Genomic DNA, 8,464 nt, shown 5'->3' with positions numbered 1-8,464 from the left:
GTCTCATGAAGCTTCAAGCTTAACCTTTGATCACTCTACACTTAAGCTTGAGGGGGACTATTGAAGCAGATGAAGAAGTCACACACCCAGGAGTTCACTCGCGACTCTCCATCAAGAAACAAATGTGCAAAGTCCGTGTTGATTTATCAAGACCACAGCGTGTGCATAATCCGGGTCATAAGTTATCAAGACCAACATGTGCTAAACTGAGGTTAAACTACCAAAGAAAAATGTGCAAACCTCGGGTCAGTATTGAAGATGAAGTTGTGCAAATGTAGGGTCAAGATATGTTGATAAATATGTACAAACCTAGGGCCAAGGAATGGAGTGAAGAAGGTCCTAGGATTCAAATAGAGTTTGGGCGGCAAAAGGTGGTCCCATGTGAGTTTGAAGTCAATGCAAGTTGCAAGGAGTCACATGTGACCTAAAGATCCGTTTATAAGGTGTCCTTATCACTCTTGGGCATCCAACAACATTCAAATATCACAAGTTGCTATTAGAGAAAGAAGGAACAAGTGGGAGAGTCACATGTTGGCTTAAGAGGTCACTTTGGAGCTGTCACTATCTACATGCTTGGGACCAGCTCTCCTCTCTCTTCATGTCACTTTCTACACACCCAAATGTGTATATGTGTATGTATATGTGGCTGTTGTAATTAGGTTTAGAAGGGAGACACATAACCCATTCTCTCCTTGTATAAATATGTAACACATATAAATAATAAAATTAAGCTCTCCAATGAGGGGTTTTCCTCTTACCAAAAATCGTTTCTTATACATTCAAATGGGTAGATTCTAGTCTCTATACTCTCATGTAGAGACCAAGCTTTCGCAATGCTTGGTCTCTATCTTTCTTTCATTCTATACTCTTCGCTATTCTCTAAACTATTCTAAAGGGATAATTGGGTTATCTTTGGTGTGAGAGTTCTATTACCTCTCATACTTAATCTTAAGTATACACATCTTATATTGGCGTGTATAACTCCTTCTTTACCTTAAGAACACTCCCACTGAGTTGTATCTTAAAGGCTTTACACATGAACACACAAATTCCGCTTTAAGTGTTCTTGTGAGTTTATATTGGAGTAGAGTGTATCTTGCAGCTCACTCTCTCCAAATTCTAACAATTCGGACCCTAGAAACAGTAACAAATCTGTTTACTGCTTCGCATCAATGTTTTCTCGGTTTTAGCCTATTTCGGGACAAAATGGGTAAAAGTGGTGTCTAAACACTCCAAATTCAACCCAAAATCTAATAATTAGTCAAATGCATTGAATTGTTACATATTTTGACACTATAAAGAGCCACATAGCTGTTTACTGCTTTAAATTAATGTTTTCTCTCGGTTTTAGCATGTTTTCTCTGTTTTAGCCTATTTCGGGACAAAATGGGTAAAAGTGGTGTCTAAACATTCCAAATTCAATCTGAACTCTTATAATTAGTCAAATGCATTAGATTGTTACATAATTTGACCCTAGAAAGAGCAACATAGCTGTTTAGTGCTTCAAATTAATGTTTCCTCTCGGTTTTAGCCTGTTTTCTCGGTCTAAACATGTTTTGGGATAAAATGGCTTTAAGTGTTGTCTAAACATTCCAAAATCAACCCAAACTCTTATAATTAGTCAAATTCAATCAACCCAAACTCTTATAATTGGTCAAATGCATTGGATTGTTACATATTTTGACCCTAGAAAGAGTAACATAGCTATTTACTGCTTTGAATCAATGTTTTCTCGGTTTTAGCCTATTTTGGGATAAAACGGGTTTAAGTGTTGTCTAAACACTCCAAATTCCTCCCGATCTCTTACAATTAGTCAAATGCATTGGATTGTTACATATTTTGACCCAAGAAAGAGTAACATAGTTTTTTACTGCTTCGAATCAATGTTTTCTCTCGATTTAAGCCTGTTTTCTTAGTTTAAGCCTCTTTTGGGATAAAACGGGTTTAAGTGCTGTCTAAACACTCCAAATTCATCCCAAACTCTTAAAATTAGTCAAATGCATTGGATTGTCACACATTCTGACCCTAGGAACAGTAACAAAGCGGTTAACTGCCTCGAATCAATGTTTTCTCGGCTTTAGCCCGTTTTGAGATAAAACGGAGTGTTGTCTAAACACTCCAAATTCATCTCGATCTCTTACATTTAGTCCAATGCATTGGATTGTCACACATTCTGACCCTAGAAACAGTAACAAAGCTGTTTACTGCTTCGCATCTATGTTTTCTCCGTTTTAGCCTATTTCGGGATAAAACGGGTAAAAGTGGTGTCTAAACACTCCAAATTCAACATGAACTCTTATAATTAGTCAAATGCATTGGATTGTTACATATTTTGACCCTAGAAAGAGTAAACATAGCTGTTTACTGCTTGGAATCAACGTTTTCTCTCGGTTTTTGCCTGTTTTCTCTGTTTAAGCTTATTTCGGGACAAAATGGGTAAAAGTGGTGTCTAAACACTCCAAATTCAACCCAAAATCTAATAATTAGTAAAATTCATTGGATTGTTACACATTTTGACACTATAAAGATCAACATAGCTGTTTACTGCTTTAAATTAATGTGTTCTCTCGGTTTTAGCCTGTTTTCTCTGTTTTAGCCTATTTCGGGACAAAATGGGTAAAAGTGGTGTCTAAACATTCCAAATTCAATCTGAACTCTTATAATTAGTCAAATACATTGGATTGTTACATAATTTGACCCTAGAAAGAGCAACATAGCTGTTTACTGCATCAAATTAATATTTCCTCTCGGTTTTAGCCTGTTTCTCGGTTTAAGCCTGTTTTGGGATAAAATGGCTTTAAGTGTTGTCAAAACACTCCAAAATCAACCCAAACTCTTATAATTATTCAATGGAATTGGATTGTTACATATTTTGACCCTAGGAAGAGTACCATAGCTATTTACTGCTTTGAATCAATGTTTTCTCAGTTTTAGCCTGTTTTGGATAAAACAGGTTTAAGTGTTGTCTAAACACTCCAAATTCCTCCCGATCTCTTACAATCAGTCAAATGCATTGGATTGTTACATATTTTGACCCAAGTAAGAGTAACATAGTTTTTTACTGCTTCTAATCAATGGTTTCTCTCGGTTTAAGCATGTTTTCTTAGTTTAAGCCTCTTTTGGGATAAAACGAGTTTAAGTGTTGTCTAAACACTGCAAATTCATCCTGAACTCTTACAATTAGTCAAATGCTTTGGATTGTCACACATTCTGACCCTAGAAACAGTAACAAAGCGGTTAACTGCCTCGAATAGATTTTTTCTCGGTTTTAGCCTGTTTTGAGATAAAACGGAGTGTTGTCTAAAAACTCTAAATTCAACCCGATGTCTTACAATTAGTCAAATGCATTTGATTGTTACATATTTTGACCCAAGAAAGAGTACATAGTTTCTCTCGGTTTAAGCTTGTTTTCTTAGTTTAAGCCTCCAAATTCATCCCAAACTCTTACAATTAGTCAAATGCATTGGATTTTCACACATTCTGACCCTAGAAACAGTAATAAAGCGGCTAACTGCCTCGAATCAATGTTTTCTCGGTTTTAGCCTGTTTTGAGATAAAACGGATTTAAGTGTTGTCTAAACACTCCAAATTCATCTCGATCTCTTACATTTAGTCCAATGTATTAGATTGTGATGTTCATATATTTTACCTTGTTTTCCCTTAGTTTATTCACAACTTTTGCATCTTTTGCTATCCCATTTAGGCCATTATTGTGTAGCTTTAGGACTAATCATGCATTAGAGTATAGTTGCATTGCATTTGCATCTTTCATGCATAAACAGGTGATTTTGGAGCTTAAGGAGCATGGAAGCAATCCTGAGGAGAAAACAAGAGAGTTAAGGCTGTAGAATCAAGGTCCGGAGTCCAACTCGACCGCACCACTCGACCACCACTCGACCGTGTGCTGAGAAGGACTCGACCGAGTGGAGAATGCACGAGAGAAGCCAGCTCGACCAGCCACTCGACCGAGCACTGGTCGAGTTGACCGAGCCGTTGACTGCTTTGACTTTTTGTATTTTTAGGGCTTCCACCTCATCTCCTATATAAAGCCCTTGTACCTGCAGCCACCAAAAAGTCCAGCTTTTTAGAGAGTCTAAAACCTAGTTTTTACCTTTTTTAGATATTATTCCTTTTGCACTTTTCTTTTATTTTAGATTTTGTACTTTTTTTGAGAGAGAAAGACTAGATTCTTATATTTTGTTTGTTTCATAACTTTCAAAGTATTAAGATTTCGAGTTTTATTCCTTCATCAATATTGTAGATCTCTGTTTCATCTTTCCAATGATGCAAGTTTCATTATTTTCTGGGTTTTTGACATATTTCACCATGTGTTCTTGTGAGTAGTTTGTTTAGGACCTTGAGGATGTGTTAGGCTGGGTTGATCTTGTGGTTTGTTTGATTTGGTTAAGCTTGATTGTTGTAGATCTCTTCTAGGCTAGATGATCTTAATCGCTGATCCTATATCTGAGAAGGTAGGGTTTGATTTCAAGCATCTTAGCATCACACCAATGTCTAAGGAGCATAGATAAGGCTAGATCTAGAGCTTACCATTAGGCTTGCTAAGAGATTAGAAGTCTTGTTTGGTTTGAGATGTATTGCTTAATGCCTGCTTGTGTAGATTCTTTTCTTTGTGAGAACAAGTCTAGAAATGCATAGGTTTGATTGTTTCTTGCCATGAGAGTGGATTAAACATGTCTTAGAATAGTATGTCTAGAGATCAGCTCAATGTTTGCTTGAGATTTGTTGACCAAGTTAGATAACCACAATGATTAGCTCAGCCCATGAATCCCTCCTCAAGGCCTTCTTTGTTTATTGAAATCTTAGTCTAAATATCATTGCTTGCTTGTTGTTTGATAGTTTTAGCATTGCTCTGTTTTTCTTGTGTTGCTCTGTTTTCACGTTTAAGTCTAGCTCGACCACGTACTCGACCTACACTCGGTCGAGTGCTGCTCGAGTTCATCCCCAGAACTTGTGTTTTTGATTTGTGATTGTCTTGTTTCATTCCTGTTTCATTTCCATTGCATTCACGTAGTTTCCTATTCATTACTTGTCTTGCATTAGTTCATTAGCATAGTGTCTATCTCTGTTCTAGTTTCATTATAGCTTTAATTTGTCTGTTCTGTTTGCATTTAGTATCTTGTTCTAGTTGTTTTTACTTTCTGCATTTCTTATCTCATTTTAGGATTGTTAGTGACAAACAATCTTTACAATTGGCTTGACTTAGACTCATATGCACATCTTAATTGTTCACAATCACTCAGATAGGATTGACACCTCTTATACTGCAACTGCATAAGGGGAATTGAAACACCCTGACTTCTATTCATTCCATACATCATCATTCCATACATCATTCATTCATACACCACAAAGAAAGTCAGTTTTAATTTGGCGCTGTTGCCCATTTGAGTGTGTTTTGTGACATTTAAGATCATTATTAGTCTAAGATTAAGTTCGTTTTAAACACTTGTGAAGTTCTGAACTGGAATCTTCCTTTGCTTGGCTGTTTTGTGTTTCAGGTACCCACTCGACCACCTACTTCGACCACCACTCGACCCGAGCTGTGATCGAGCACTTGATCGAGCCAGAAGCCGGACCTAAATAGCCATTACTTCCCAGTCGAATCGACCACCCACTCGAGCCTGCGCTCGACCGTGTACCTGTTCGAGTCTGTAGTAAGAGTTTGTTGATGCACACAAGGTCAAAAGGCAAAGATAGTCTTCAACAGCCTATTGACAACATCCACAGGCTACAAAAGGGTTTGAGACATAAGCAAGGAAGAGTAGTTCAACAACAACAAGGTCAAGACATCATGGAGCAACAAGCTATCCATGAGCAAAGACCAAGGCACATTGGTGCAGGAGATGCACCCAATACCCACAACCAAAGGGCTGGAATTGTGCCACCTTCAGTAGCAAACAATAACTTTGAGATCAAGAGTGGATTGATCTCAATGATACAAGCCAACAAGTTTCATGGGTTGCCAATGGAGGATCCACTAGATCACCTTGATGAGTTTGACAGAATCTGTGGACCTCACAAAGATCAATGGAGTAAGTGAAGATGGATTCAAATTAAGGCTCTTCCCATTTTCTCTTGGAGACAAAGCTCACCTTTGGGAGAAGACTCTACCTACTGGAGCTATCACCACATGGGATGCATGCAAGAAAGCTTTTCTGGCCAAGTTCTTCTCCAATGCAAGGACTGCTAGGCTGAGGAATGAGATTTCTGGGTTTGCTCAAAGGAATAATGAGAGCTTTGTGAAGCTTGGGAGAGGTTTAAAGGATTCCAAACTCAGTGTCCTCACCATGGCTTCAGCAATGAGTCACTTCTAAGCACCTTGTATAGAGGAGTGCTTCCCAAGATAAGAATGCTTCTTGACACAGCCTCTAATGGCAATTTCCTCAACAAGAATGTGGAAGAAGGTTGGGAATTAGTTGAGAATCTTGCTCAATCTGATGGCAATTATAATGAGGACTATGATAGGACCATAAGGAGCTCCTCAACTGATCAAGAGGACAAGTATAAGAAGGATTTGAAGATGGTCAATGAGAAGCTTGACAAGATCCTCCTCAGCCAATCCAAGTCCATTCACTTCATTGGTGAAGAGGAAGCTCCAGTTCAAGAGGGGGAACCTGACTTTGCTGAGTTGTGCTACATGCAAAACCAGGGAGGATTCAAAGGCTACAACCAAGGAGGTTTCAAGAACAACAATCTCTCTTATAGGAGCACCAATGTGGCCAACCCTCAAGACCAAGTCTATCCACCTCAACAACCTCAACAGCAACAAAACTACATCCCCAAGCAACAACACCAAGTGTTCCAGCCCCAATTGTGTCCCCCCACCAGGGTTTCAGACTAACCAGGGCCAGGAACAAGACTTAAGAGCAATGATGCAACAGTTGTTGATTGGGCAAACACAAGGCAAGATTGAGGAAGCCAAGCACTTTGCTGAGTTGAATCAAAGGCTCACATCACAGTACAATGATCTGAACATGAAGTTTGAAGGTCTCAACTCTAGAATGAAGTATATGGAGAGTAACATTGCCTCTACTTCAGCTCCTAAACCCAACCAACTCCCTGGAAAAGCTGTTCAAAATCCAAGGGAGTTCACTGCAAAAGCCATTCATATCTCTAATGAGGAAGTCACTGAGGACAGTGTAGTCCAAGTTTGGGGGAATTCATTAGTTACTGAAGCCCCAAGTGACGTTTGTGCAAAGCAACTGGAGTCCGTTATTGCACTCGACCAAGTACTCGAACAGCCACTCGATCGAGTGCATGCTCGAGTGGTCGATCGAGTTGCAGACTCAGAAGCTGTCAAGCCTGCTAAGTACCCTCCTCCTGCTTACAAGCCACCTCTTCCATTCCCAGGACGTTTCAAAGCACAAAAGATTAAGGAGCTTAGGGAAATTATTGAGAGAAAGGAGATGATGGCTAAGCAACAAGAAGAAGAGAGGGTTTTAAAGGAAGAAGCTGTGGTTGAGGAAGTGTTGGCCATACAAGAGATCACCATTGCTTACCAAGAAGAAGAGAGAGCACCTGCCTTGGAACAGTATGATCCATATCCTCTCTACAAAGACTTTTTGCTTGATTTGTCAAAGAAGAAGGTTGAAGCTCAAGATGAGAAGGATCTTGAGGACCTTGGAGAAGTTATCGTTCCAATCAAGCTTAAGGATCCAGGTCCATTCTATCTGCCTTGCACACTTAGCTATCTTCACTACAACCAATGCCTTTGTGATTTGGGAGCTTCAACAAGTGTGATGCCATACTCCATAGCACAAAAGCTTGGGAGAACTGATTTCAAGTCCACCAACCTTCATATATGTTTAGCTGATGGGTCAAACAAGGAGATAGTTGGAAGGTTGGAGAATGTCCCAGTCAAGATAGGGAAGGCAAGGGTTCACACTGATTTTGTGGTGTTGGAGATGGACAAGGAACCTGAAGATCCAATCATTCTTGGAAGGCCATTCCTAGCCACAATTGGAGCAGTTATTGATGTCAAAGAGGGTCTTGTGACCTTGAACATTGCTGAATATATAGCCATGAAGTTTAACATCTATAACCCAACCAACCTTCCTACCATTGATGATCAACCTTTTACTATCAAGGACAAAGGAGGTCAAGAAGGTTCAAGTGGTGAAGCAACTCCAAAGGCTAAGCTCTCCTTTCAAGATGATTCTGTGGAAAAGCTTAAGAGGTCAGTTCAAGAGTTGACTAGTATGGTTGAGGATCTTCAAGTTAAGCTGAACAAGAGGTCCTTAAGGAAGGCAAGACCAAGGCTCAAAATCAAGAAGAAACATGGTTTGTGTGTTAAGGGTGAGGTGATCAAGGATCAACTTCACAGTGATCAAGAGGTTCCAGGGAGGATTTCATCACCTCCTTGGTATCTAAACCAAGTCTAAAAAGGACACCAAAGTCAAGCTTAGTGACTTTAAACAAGCTCACTAGGGAGGAAGTCCCTAAG

General features: G+C 39.3%; 1 non-coding gene across 1 annotated transcript; it reads right to left on the bottom strand.

Annotated features, from left to right (window-relative positions):
• Window positions 1-6,209: 6,209 nt before the first annotated feature.
• LOC147939494 (small nucleolar RNA R71) lies at window positions 6,210-6,315 on the bottom strand. Its single transcript, XR_015567537.1, has one exon. It is a non-coding gene; the product is annotated as a small nucleolar RNA R71 (small nucleolar RNA).
• Window positions 6,316-8,464: the final 2,149 nt, after the last annotated feature.

This window comes from Camelina sativa, chromosome 9 (assembly GCF_030686135.1).
Source record: "Camelina sativa cultivar CO46 ecotype springtype chromosome 9, ASM3068613v1".
NCBI lineage: Eukaryota > Viridiplantae > Streptophyta > Magnoliopsida > Brassicales > Brassicaceae > Camelina > Camelina sativa.
The sequence above is the reverse complement of the archived record's forward strand: the minus strand, read 5'-3'. Positions and strand labels throughout refer to the sequence as shown.